The sequence below is a fragment of the Mobula birostris genome, chromosome 2, assembly GCF_030028105.1.
Source record: "Mobula birostris isolate sMobBir1 chromosome 2, sMobBir1.hap1, whole genome shotgun sequence".
NCBI classification, from domain to species: domain Eukaryota; kingdom Metazoa; phylum Chordata; class Chondrichthyes; order Myliobatiformes; family Myliobatidae; genus Mobula; species Mobula birostris.
The window spans coordinates 77,639,034-77,652,190 of NC_092371.1; positions in this window are offsets into that span (position 1 = coordinate 77,639,034).

Below are 13,157 nucleotides of genomic sequence, written 5' to 3' on the forward strand. Positions count from 1 at the left end.
AACGTCCAGCAGGACAACACAGAATAATCACAGTGTCCAGCAGGACAACACAGAATGTTCACAGTGCCCAGCAGAACAAAACAGAATTATCACAAGGTCCAGCAGTACAACACAGAATGTTCACAGTGTCCAGCAGGACAAAACAGAATAATCACAGTGTCCAGCAGGACAACACAGAATGTTTACAATGTCCAGCAAAACAACACAGAATGTTTACAGTTTCCAGCAGGACAACACAGAATGTTCACAGTGTCCAGCAGAAGAACACAAAATGTTCACAACGTCCAGCAGGACAACACAGAATGTTCACAGTGTCTGGCAGAAGAACACATAATGTTCACAACGTCGAGCAGAACAATACAGAATGTTCGCAACATCTAGCAGGACAACACAGGATGTTTACAGTGTCCAGCAGGACAACACAGAATGTTCTCAATGTCCAGTAGGACAACACAGAATGTTCACAACATCCAGCAGAACAACACAGAATGTTCACAGTGTCCAGCAGGACAACACGGAATGTTCACAGTGACCAGCAGAACAACACAGGATGTTCGCAACGTCCAGCAGAACGACACAGAATGTTCACAGTGTCCAGTAGAGAAAGACAGAATGTTCACAGTGTCCAGCAGAACAACACAGAATGCTCACAACGTCCAGCAGAACAACACACAATGTTCGCAACGTCCAACAGGGCAACACAGAATAATCACAGTGTCCAGCAGGACAACACAGAATGTTCACAGTGTCCAGCAGAACAAAACAGAATGATCACAACGTCCAGCAGGACAACACAGAATGTTCACAGTGTCTAGCAGAAGAACACAGAATGTTCACAACGTCCAGCAGAACAACACAGAATGTTCACAACGTCCAGCAGAACAACACATAATGATCACAGTGTCCAGCAGGACAACAGAGAATGTTCACAGTTTCCAGCAGAAGAACACAGAATGTTCACAACGTCGAGCAGAATAATACAGAAGGTTCGCAACATCTAGCAGGACAACACAGGATGTTTACAGTGTCCAGCAGGACAACACAGAATGTTCACAGTGTCCAGCAGAAGAACACAGAATGTTCACAACGCCCAGTAGAACAACGCAGGATGTTCGCAACGTCCAGCAGAACAACACAGAATGTTCACATTGTCCAGTAGAGAAAGACAGAATGTTCACAGTGTCCAGCAGAACAACACAGAATGTGTACAACGTCCAGCAGAACAACACAGAATGTTCACAACATCCAGCAGGACAACACAGAATGTTCACAATGTCCAGCAGGACAACACAGAATGTTCACAACGTCCAGCAGGACAACACAGAATGACCAGAGTATCCAGCAGGACAACACAGAATGTTCGCAACGTCCAGCAGAACAACACAGAATGTTCACAACGTCCAGCAGAACAACACAGAATGTTCAGAACGTCCAGCAGAACAACACAGAATGATCACAGTATCCAGCAGGACAACAGAGAATGTTCACAGTGTCCAGCAGAAGAACACAGAATGTTCACAACGTCGAGCAGAATAGTACAGAAGGTTCGCAACATCTAGCAGGACAACACAGGATGTTTACAGTGTCCAGCAGGACAACACAGAATGTTCACAGTGTCCAGCAGAAGAACACAGAATGTTCACAACGCCCAGTAGAACAACGCAGGATGTTCGCAACGTCCAGCAGAACAACACAGAATGTTCACATTGTCCAGTAGAGAAAGACAGAATGTTCACAGTGTCCAGCAGAACAACACAGAATGTGTACAACGTCCAGCAGAACAACACAGAATGTTCACAACATCCAGCAGGACAACACAGAATGTTCACAATGTCCAGCAGGACAACACAGGATGTTCACAACGTCCAGCAGGACAACACAGAATGTTCACAACGTCCAGCAGAACAACACACAATGTTCGCAACGTCCAGCAGGACAACACAGAATAATCACAGTGTCCAGCAGGACAACACAGAATGTTCACAGTGTCCAGCAGAACAAAACAGAATTATCACAACGTCCAGCAGAAGAACACAGAATGTTCACAACATCCAGTAGGACAACACAGAATGTACACAACGTCCAGCAGGACAACACAGAATGTTCACAGTGTCCAGCAGAACAACACAGAATGTTCACAGTGTCCAGCAGAAGAACACAGAATGTTCACAACGTCCAGCAGGACAACACAGAATGTTCACAGTGTCTAGCAGAAGAACACAGAATGTTCACAACGTCCAGCAGAACAACACAGAATGTTCACAACGTCCAGCAGAACAACACAGAATGATCACAGTGTCCAGCAGGACAACCTAGAATGTTCACAGTGTCCAGCAGAAGAACACAGAACGTTCACAACGTCGAGCAGAACAACATAGAATGTTCGCAACGTCCAGCAGTACAACACAGAATGTTCAGAGTGTCCAGCAGGACAAAACAGAATGTTCACAACGTCCAGCAGGACAACACAGAATGTTCACAACGTCGAGCAGAATAATACAGAAGGTTCGCAACATCTAGCAGGACAACACAGGATGTTTACAGTGTCCAGCAGGACAACACAGAATGTTCACAGTGTCCAGCAGAAGAACACAGAATGTTCACAACACCCAGTAGAACAACACAGGATGTTCGCAACGTCCAGCAGAACAACACAGAATGTTCACATTGTCCAGTAGAGAAAGACAGAATGTTCACAGTGTCCAGCAGAACAACACAGAATGTTTACAATGTCCAGCAAAACAACACAGAATGTTTACAGTGTCCAGCAGGACAACACAGAATGTTCACAGTGTCCAGCAGAAGAACACAGAATGTTCACAACGTCCAGCAGGACAACACAGAATGTTCACAGTGTCTAGCAGAAGAACACAGTATGTTCACAACGTCCAGCAGAACAACACAGAATGTTCACAACGTCCAGCAGAACAACACAGAATGATCACAGTGTCCAGCAGGACAACAGAGAATGTTCACAGTATCCAGCAGAAGAAAATAGAACGATCACAACGTCTAGCAGAAGAACACAGAATGTTCACAACATACAGGAGGACAACACAGAATTTTCAGAACGTCCAACAGGACAACACAGAATGTTCACAGTGTCCAGCAGAACAACACAGAATGTTCACAACGTCCAGCAGAACAACACAGAATGTTCGCAACGTCCAGCAGAACAACAAAGAATGTTCACAGTGTCCAGCAGGACAACTCAGAATGTTCACAGTGTCCAGCAGGACAACACAGAATGTTCGCATCGTCCAGCAGAATAACACAGAATGTTCACTTTTTCCAGCAGTACAACACAGAATGTTCACAACGTCCAGCAGGACAATACAGAATGTTCACAGTGTCCAGCAGGGCAATACGGAATGTTCACAACGTCCAGCAGAACAACACAGAATGTTCGCAACATACAGCAGGACAACACAGAATGTTCACAACGTTGAGCAGAACAACACAGAATGTTCGCAACGTCCAGCAGAACAACACAGAATGTTCACCACGTCCAGCAGGACAACACAGAATGTTCACAGTGTCCAGCAGGACAATACAGAATGTTCGCAACGTCCAGCAGAACAACACAGAATGTTCACAACGTCCAGCAGAACAACACACAATGTTCGCAACATCCAGCAGGACAACACAGAATAATCACAGTGTCCAGCAGGAGAACACAGAATGTTCACAGTGTCCAGCAGAACAAAACAGAATTATCACAACATCCAGCAGAAGAACACAGAATGTTCACAACATCCAGCAGAACAACACAGAATGTTCACAGTGTCCAGCAGAACAACACAGAATGTTCACAACGTCCAGCAGAACAACACAGAATGTTCACAGTGTCCAGCAGGACAAAACAGAATGATCACAGTTTCCAGCAGGACAACACAGAATGTTCACAACATACAGGAGGACAACACAGAATGTTCACAACGTCCAGCAGGACAACACAGAATGTTCACAGTGTCCAGCAGAACAACACAGAATGATCACAGTGTCCTGCAGGACATCACAGAATGATCACAGTGTCCAGCAGGACAACAGAGAATGTTCACAGTGGCTAGCAGAACAACACAGAATGTTCACAACGTCCAGCAGGACAACACAGAATGATCACAGTGTCCAGCAGGACAACACAGAATGTTTACAACGTCCAGCAGGACAACACAGAATGTTCACAACGTCGAGCAGAACAATACAGAATGTTCGCAACATCTAGCAGGACAACACAGGATATTTACAGTGTCCAGCAGGACAACACAGAATGTTCACAATGTCCAGCAGGACAACACAGAATGTTCACAACATCCAGCAGAACAACAGAGAATGTTCACAGTGTCCAGCAGGACAACACAGAATGTTCACAGTGACCAGCAGGACAACACAGGATGTTCGCAACGTCCAGCAGAACAAAACACAATGTTTGCAACGTCCAGGAGGACAACAGAGAATGTTCAAAACGTCCAGCAGGACAACACAGAATGTTCACAGTGTCCAGCAGAAGAACACAGAATATTCACAACATCCAGGAGGACAACACAGAATGTTCACAACGTCCAGCAGGACAACACAGAATGTTCACAGTGTCCAGCAGGACAAAACAGAATAATCACAGTGTCCAGCAGGACAACACAGAATGTTTACAGTGTCCAGCAGGACAACACAGAATGTTCACAACATCCAGGAGGACAACACAGAATGTACACAATGTCCAGCAGGACAAAACAGAATGTTTACAATGTCCAGCAAAACAACACAGAATATTCACAGTGTCCAGCAGGACAACACAGAATGTTCACAGTGTCCAGCAGAAGAACACAGAATGTTCACAACGTCCAGCAGGACCACACAGAATGTTCGCAACGTCCAGCAGGACAACACAGAATAATCACAGTGTCCAGCAGAACAACACAGAATGTTCACAACGTCCAGCAGAACAACACAGAATGTTCGCAACGTCCAGCAGAACAACAAAGAATGTTCACAGTGTCCAGCAGGACAACTCAGAATGTTCACAGTGTCCAGCAGGACAACACAGAATGTTCGCATCGTCCAGCAGAATAACACAGAATGTTCACTTTTTCCAGCAGTACAACACAGAATGTTCACAACGTCCAGCAGGACAATACAGAATGTTCACAGTGTCCAGCAGGGCAATACGGAATGTTCACAACGTCCAGCAGAACAACACAGAATGTTCGCAACATACAGCAGGACAACACAGAATGTTCACAACGTTGAGCAGAACAACACAGAATGTTCGCAACGTCCAGCAGAACAACACAGAATGTTCACCACGTCCAGCAGGACAACACAGAATGTTCACAGTGTCCAGCAGGACAATACAGAATGTTCGCAACGTCCAGCAGAACAACACAGAATGTTCACAACGTCCAGCAGAACAACACACAATGTTCGCAACATCCAGCAGGACAACACAGAATAATCACAGTGTCCAGCAGGAGAACACAGAATGTTCACAGTGTCCAGCAGAACAAAACAGAATTATCACAACATCCAGCAGAAGAACACAGAATGTTCACAACATCCAGCAGAACAACACAGAATGTTCACAGTGTCCAGCAGAACAACACAGAATGTTCACAACGTCCAGCAGAACAACACAGAATGTTCACAGTGTCCAGCAGGACAAAACAGAATGATCACAGTTTCCAGCAGGACAACACAGAATGTTCACAACATACAGGAGGACAACACAGAATGTTCACAACGTCCAGCAGGACAACACAGAATGTTCACAGTGTCCAGCAGAACAACACAAAATGATCACAGTGTCCTGCAGGACATCACAGAATGATCACAGTGTCCAGCAGGACAACAGAGAATGTTCACAGTGGCTAGCAGAACAACACAGAATGTTCACAACGTCCAGCAGGACAACACAGAATGATCACAGTGTCCAGCAGGACAACACAGAATGTTTACAACGTCCAGCAGGACAACACAGAATGTTCACAACGTCGAGCAGAACAATACAGAATGTTCGCAACATCTAGCAGGACAACACAGGATATTTACAGTGTCCAGCAGGACAACACAGAATGTTCACAATGTCCAGCAGGACAACACAGAATGTTCACAACATCCAGCAGAACAACAGAGAATGTTCACAGTGTCCAGCAGGACAACACAGAATGTTCACAGTGACCAGCAGGACAACACAGGATGTTCGCAACGTCCAGCAGAACAAAACACAATGTTTGCAACGTCCAGGAGGACAACAGAGAATGTTCAAAACGTCCAGCAGGACAACACAGAATGTTCACAGTGTCCAGCAGAAGAACACAGAATATTCACAACATCCAGGAGGACAACACAGAATGTTCACAACGTCCAGCAGGACAACACAGAATGTTCACAGTGTCCAGCAGGACAAAACAGAATAATCACAGTGTCCAGCAGGACAACACAGAATGTTTACAGTGTCCAGCAGGACAACACAGAATGTTCACAACATCCAGGAGGACAACACAGAATGTACACAATGTCCAGCAGGACAAAACAGAATGTTTACAATGTCCAGCAAAACAACACAGAATATTCACAGTGTCCAGCAGGACAACACAGAATGTTCACAGTGTCCAGCAGAAGAACACAGAATGTTCACAACGTCCAGCAGGACCACACAGAATGTTCGCAACGTCCAGCAGGACAACACAGAATAATCACAGTGTCCAGCAGGACAACACAGAATGTTCACAGTGTCCAGCAGAACAAAACAGAATGATCACAACGTCCAGCAGAAGAACACAGAATGTTCACAACATCCAGGAGGACAACACAGAATGTTCACAACGTCCAGCAGGACAACACAGAATGTTCACAGTGTCCAGCAGAACAACACAGAATGTTCACAGTGTCCAGCAGAAGAACACAGAATGTTCACAACGCCCAGTAGAACAACGCAGGATGTTCGCAACGTCCAGCAGAACAACACAGAATGTTCACATTGTCCAGTAGAGAAAGACAGAATGTTCACAGTGTCCAGCAGAACAACACAGAATGTGTACAACGTCCAGCAGAACAACACAGAATGTTCACAACATCCAGCAGGACAACACAGAATGTTCACAATGTCCAGCAGGACAACACAGAATGTTCACAACGTCCAGCAGGACAACACAGAATGACCAGAGTATCCAGCAGGACAACACAGAATGTTCGCAACGTCCAGCAGAACAACACAGAATGTTCACAACGTCCAGCAGAACAACACAGAATGTTCAGAACGTCCAGCAGAACAACACAGAATGATCACAGTATCCAGCAGGACAACAGAGAATGTTCACAGTGTCCAGCAGAAGAACACAGAATGTTCACAACGTCGAGCAGAATAGTACAGAAGGTTCGCAACATCTAGCAGGACAACACAGGATGTTTACAGTGTCCAGCAGGACAACACAGAATGTTCACAGTGTCCAGCAGAAGAACACAGAATGTTCACAACGCCCAGTAGAACAACGCAGGATGTTCGCAACGTCCAGCAGAACAACACAGAATGTTCACATTGTCCAGTAGAGAAAGACAGAATGTTCACAGTGTCCAGCAGAACAACACAGAATGTGTACAACGTCCAGCAGAACAACACAGAATGTTCACAACATCCAGCAGGACAACACAGAATGTTCACAATGTCCAGCAGGACAACACAGGATGTTCACAACGTCCAGCAGGACAACACAGAATGTTCACAACGTCCAGCAGAACAACACACAATGTTCGCAACGTCCAGCAGGACAACACAGAATAATCACAGTGTCCAGCAGGACAACACAGAATGTTCACAGTGTCCAGCAGAACAAAACAGAATTATCACAACGTCCAGCAGAAGAACACAGAATGTTCACAACATCCAATAGGACAACACAGAATGTACACAACGTCCAGCAGGACAACACAGAATGTTCACAGTGTCCAGCAGAACAACACAGAATGTTCACAGTGTCCAGCAGAAGAACACAGAATGTTCACAACGTCCAGCAGGACAACACAGAATGTTCACAGTGTCTAGCAGAAGAACACAGAATGTTCACAACGTCCAGCAGAACAACACAGAATGTTCACAACGTCCAGCAGAACAACACAGAATGATCACAGTGTCCAGCAGGACAACCTAGAATGTTCACAGTGTCCAGCAGAAGAACACAGAACGTTCACAACGTCGAGCAGAACAACATAGAATGTTCGCAACGTCCAGCAGTACAACACAGAATGTTCAGAGTGTCCAGCAGGACAAAACAGAATGTTCACAACGTCCAGCAGGACAACACAGAATGTTCACAACGTCGAGCAGAATAATACAGAAGGTTCGCAACATCTAGCAGGACAACACAGGATGTTTACAGTGTCCAGCAGGACAACACAGAATGTTCACAGTGTCCAGCAGAAGAACACAGAATGTTCACAACACCCAGTAGAACAACACAGGATGTTCGCAACGTCCAGCAGAACAACACAGAATGTTCACATTGTCCAGTAGAGAAAGACAGAATGTTCACAGTGTCCAGCAGAACAACACAGAATGTTTACAATGTCCAGCAAAACAACACAGAATGTTTACAGTGTCCAGCAGGACAACACAGAATGTTCACAGTGTCCAGCAGAAGAACACAGAATGTTCACAACGTCCAGCAGGACAACACAGAATGTTCACAGTGTCTAGCAGAAGAACACAGTATGTTCACAACGTCCAGCAGAACAACACAGAATGTTCACAACGTCCAGCAGAACAACACAGAATGATCACAGTGTCCAGCAGGACAACAGAGAATGTTCACAGTATCCAGCAGAAGAAAATAGAACGATCACAACGTCTAGCAGAAGAACACAGAATGTTCACAACATACAGGAGGACAACACAGAATTTTCAGAACGTCCAACAGGACAACACAGAATGTTCACAGTGTCCAGCAGAACAACACAGAATGTTCACAACGTCCAGCAGAACAACACAGAATGTTCGCAACGTCCAGCAGAACAACAAAGAATGTTCACAGTGTCCAGCAGGACAACTCAGAATGTTCACAGTGTCCAGCAGGACAACACAGAATGTTCGCATCGTCCAGCAGAATAACACAGAATGTTCACTTTTTCCAGCAGTACAACACAGAATGTTCACAACGTCCAGCAGGACAATACAGAATGTTCACAGTGTCCAGCAGGGCAATACGGAATGTTCACAACGTCCAGCAGAACAACACAGAATGTTCGCAACATACAGCAGGACAACACAGAATGTTCACAACGTTGAGCAGAACAACACAGAATGTTCGCAACGTCCAGCAGAACAACACAGAATGTTCACCACGTCCAGCAGGACAACACAGAATGTTCACAGTGTCCAGCAGGACAATACAGAATGTTCGCAACGTCCAGCAGAACAACACAGAATGTTCACAACGTCCAGCAGAACAACACACAATGTTCGCAACATCCAGCAGGACAACACAGAATAATCACAGTGTCCAGCAGGAGAACACAGAATGTTCACAGTGTCCAGCAGAACAAAACAGAATTATCACAACATCCAGCAGAAGAACACAGAATGTTCACAACATCCAGCAGAACAACACAGAATGTTCACAGTGTCCAGCAGAACAACACAGAATGTTCACAACGTCCAGCAGAACAACACAGAATGTTCACAGTGTCCAGCAGGACAAAACAGAATGATCACAGTTTCCAGCAGGACAACACAGAATGTTCACAACATACAGGAGGACAACACAGAATGTTCACAACGTCCAGCAGGACAACACAGAATGTTCACAGTGTCCAGCAGAACAACACAGAATGATCACAGTGTCCTGCAGGACATCACAGAATGATCACAGTGTCCAGCAGGACAACAGAGAATGTTCACAGTGGCTAGCAGAACAACACAGAATGTTCACAACGTCCAGCAGGACAACACAGAATGATCACAGTGTCCAGCAGGACAACACAGAATGTTTACAACGTCCAGCAGGACAACACAGAATGTTCACAACGTCGAGCAGAACAATACAGAATGTTCGCAACATCTAGCAGGACAACACAGGATATTTACAGTGTCCAGCAGGACAACACAGAATGTTCACAATGTCCAGCAGGACAACACAGAATGTTCACAACATCCAGCAGAACAACAGAGAATGTTCACAGTGTCCAGCAGGACAACACAGAATGTTCACAGTGACCAGCAGGACAACACAGGATGTTCGCAACGTCCAGCAGAACAAAACACAATGTTTGCAACGTCCAGGAGGACAACAGAGAATGTTCAAAACGTCCAGCAGGACAACACAGAATGTTCACAGTGTCCAGCAGAAGAACACAGAATATTCACAACATCCAGGAGGACAACACAGAATGTTCACAACGTCCAGCAGGACAACACAGAATGTTCACAGTGTCCAGCAGGACAAAACAGAATAATCACAGTGTCCAGCAGGACAACACAGAATGTTTACAGTGTCCAGCAGGACAACACAGAATGTTCACAACATCCAGGAGGACAACACAGAATGTACACAATGTCCAGCAGGACAAAACAGAATGTTTACAATGTCCAGCAAAACAACACAGAATATTCACAGTGTCCAGCAGGACAACACAGAATGTTCACAGTGTCCAGCAGAAGAACACAGAATGTTCACAACGTCCAGCAGGACCACACAGAATGTTCGCAACGTCCAGCAGGACAACACAGAATAATCACAGTGTCCAGCAGGACAACACAGAATGTTCACAGTGTCCAGCAGAACAAAACAGAATGATCACAACGTCCAGCAGAAGAACACAGAATGTTCACAACATCCAGGAGGACAACACAGAATGTTCACAACGTCCAGCAGGACAACACAGAATGTTCACAGTGTCCAGCAGAACAACACAGAATGTTCACTGTGTCCAGCAGAAGAACACAGAATGTTCACAACGTCCAGCAGGACAACACAGAATGTTCACAGTGTGTAGCAGAAGAACACAGAATGTTCACAACGTCCAGCAGAACAACACAGAATGTTCACAGTGTCCAGCAGGACAAAACAGAATGTTCACAACGTCCAGCAGGACAACACAGAATGTTCACAACGTCGAGCAGAATAACACAGAATGTTCGCAACATCTAGCAGGACAACACAGGATGTTTACAGTGTCCAGCAGGACAACACAGAATGTTCACATTGTCCAGTAGAGAAAGACAGAATGTTCACAGTGTCCAGCAGAACAACACACAATGTTCGCAACATCCAGCAGGACAACACAGAATAATCACAGTGTCCAGCAGGAGAACACAGAATGTTCACAGTGTCCAGCAGAACAAAACAGAATTATCACAACATCCAGCAGAAGAACACAGAATGTTCACAACATCCAGCAGAACAACACAGAATGTTCACAGTGTCCAGCAGAACAACACAGAATGTTCACAACGTCCAGCAGAACAACACAGAATGTTCACAGTGTCCAGCAGGACAAAACAGAATGATCACAGTTTCCAGCAGGACAACACAGAATGTTCACAACGTCCAGCAGGACAACACAGAATGTTCACAGTGTCCAGCAGGACAACACAGAATGTTCACAACGTCCAGTAGAACAACACAGAATGATCACAGTGTCCAGCAAGTCAACAGAGAATGTTCACAGTGTCCAGCAGAAGAAAATAGAATGATCACAACGTCCAGCAGAAGAACACAGAATGTTCACAACATACAGGAGGACAACACAGAATGTTCACAACGTCCAGCAGGACAACACAGAATGTTCACAGTGTCCAGCAGAACAACACAGAATGATCACAGTGTCCTGCAGGACATCACAGAATGATCACAGTGTCCAGCAGGACAACAGAGAATGTTCACAGTGGCTAGCAGAACAACACAGAATGTTCACAACGTCCAGCAGGACAACACAGAATGATCACAGTGTCCAGCAGGACAACACAGAATGTTTACAACGTCCAGCAGGACAACACAGAATGTTCACAACGTCGAGCAGAACAATACAGAATGTTCGCAACATCTAGCAGGACAACACAGGATATTTACAGTGTCCAGCAGGACAACACAGAATGTTCACAATGTCCAGCAGGACAACACAGAATGTTCACAACATCCAGCAGAACAACAGAGAATGTTCACAGTGTCCAGCAGGACAACACAGAATGTTCACAGTGACCAGCAGGACAACACAGGATGTTCGCAACGTCCAACAGAACAAAACACAATGTTTGCAACGTCCAGGAGGACAACAGAGAATGTTCAAAACGTCCAGCAGGACAACACAGAATGTTCACAGTGTCCAGCAGAAGAACACAGAATATTCACAACATCCAGGAGGACAACACAGAATGTTCACAACGTCCAGCAGGACAACACAGAATGTTCACAGTGTCCAGCAGGACAAAACAGAATAATCACAGTGTCCAGCAGGACAACACAGAATGTTTACAGTGTCCAGCAGGACAACACAGAATGTTCACAACATCCAGGAGGACAACACAGAATGTACACAATGTCCAGCAGAACAACACAGAATGTTCACAGTGTCCAGCAGAACAACACAGAATGATCACAGTGTCCTGCAGGACATCACAGAATGATCACAGTGTCCAGCAGGACAACAGAGAATGTTCACAGTGGCTAGCAGAACAACACAGAATGTTCACAACGTCCAGCAGGACATCACAGAATGATCACAGTGTCCAGCAGGACAACAGAGAATGTTCACAGTGGCTAGCAGAACAACACAGAATGTTCACAACGTCCAGCAGGACAACACAGAATGATCACAGTGTCCAGCAGGACAACACAGAATGTTTACAACGTCCAGCAGGACAACACAGAATGTTCACAACGTCGAGCAGAACAATACAGAATGTTCGCAACATCTAGCAGGACAACACAGGATATTTACAGTGTCCAGCAGGACAACACAGAATGTTCACAATGTCCAGCAGGACAACACAGAATGTTCACAACATCCAGCAGAACAACAGAGAATGTTCACAGTGTCCAGCAGGACAACACAGAATGTTCACAGTGACCAGCAGGACAACACAGGATGTTCGCAACGTCCAGCAGAACAAAACACAATGTTTGCAACGTCCAGGAGGACAACAGAGAATGTTCAAAACGTCCAGCAGG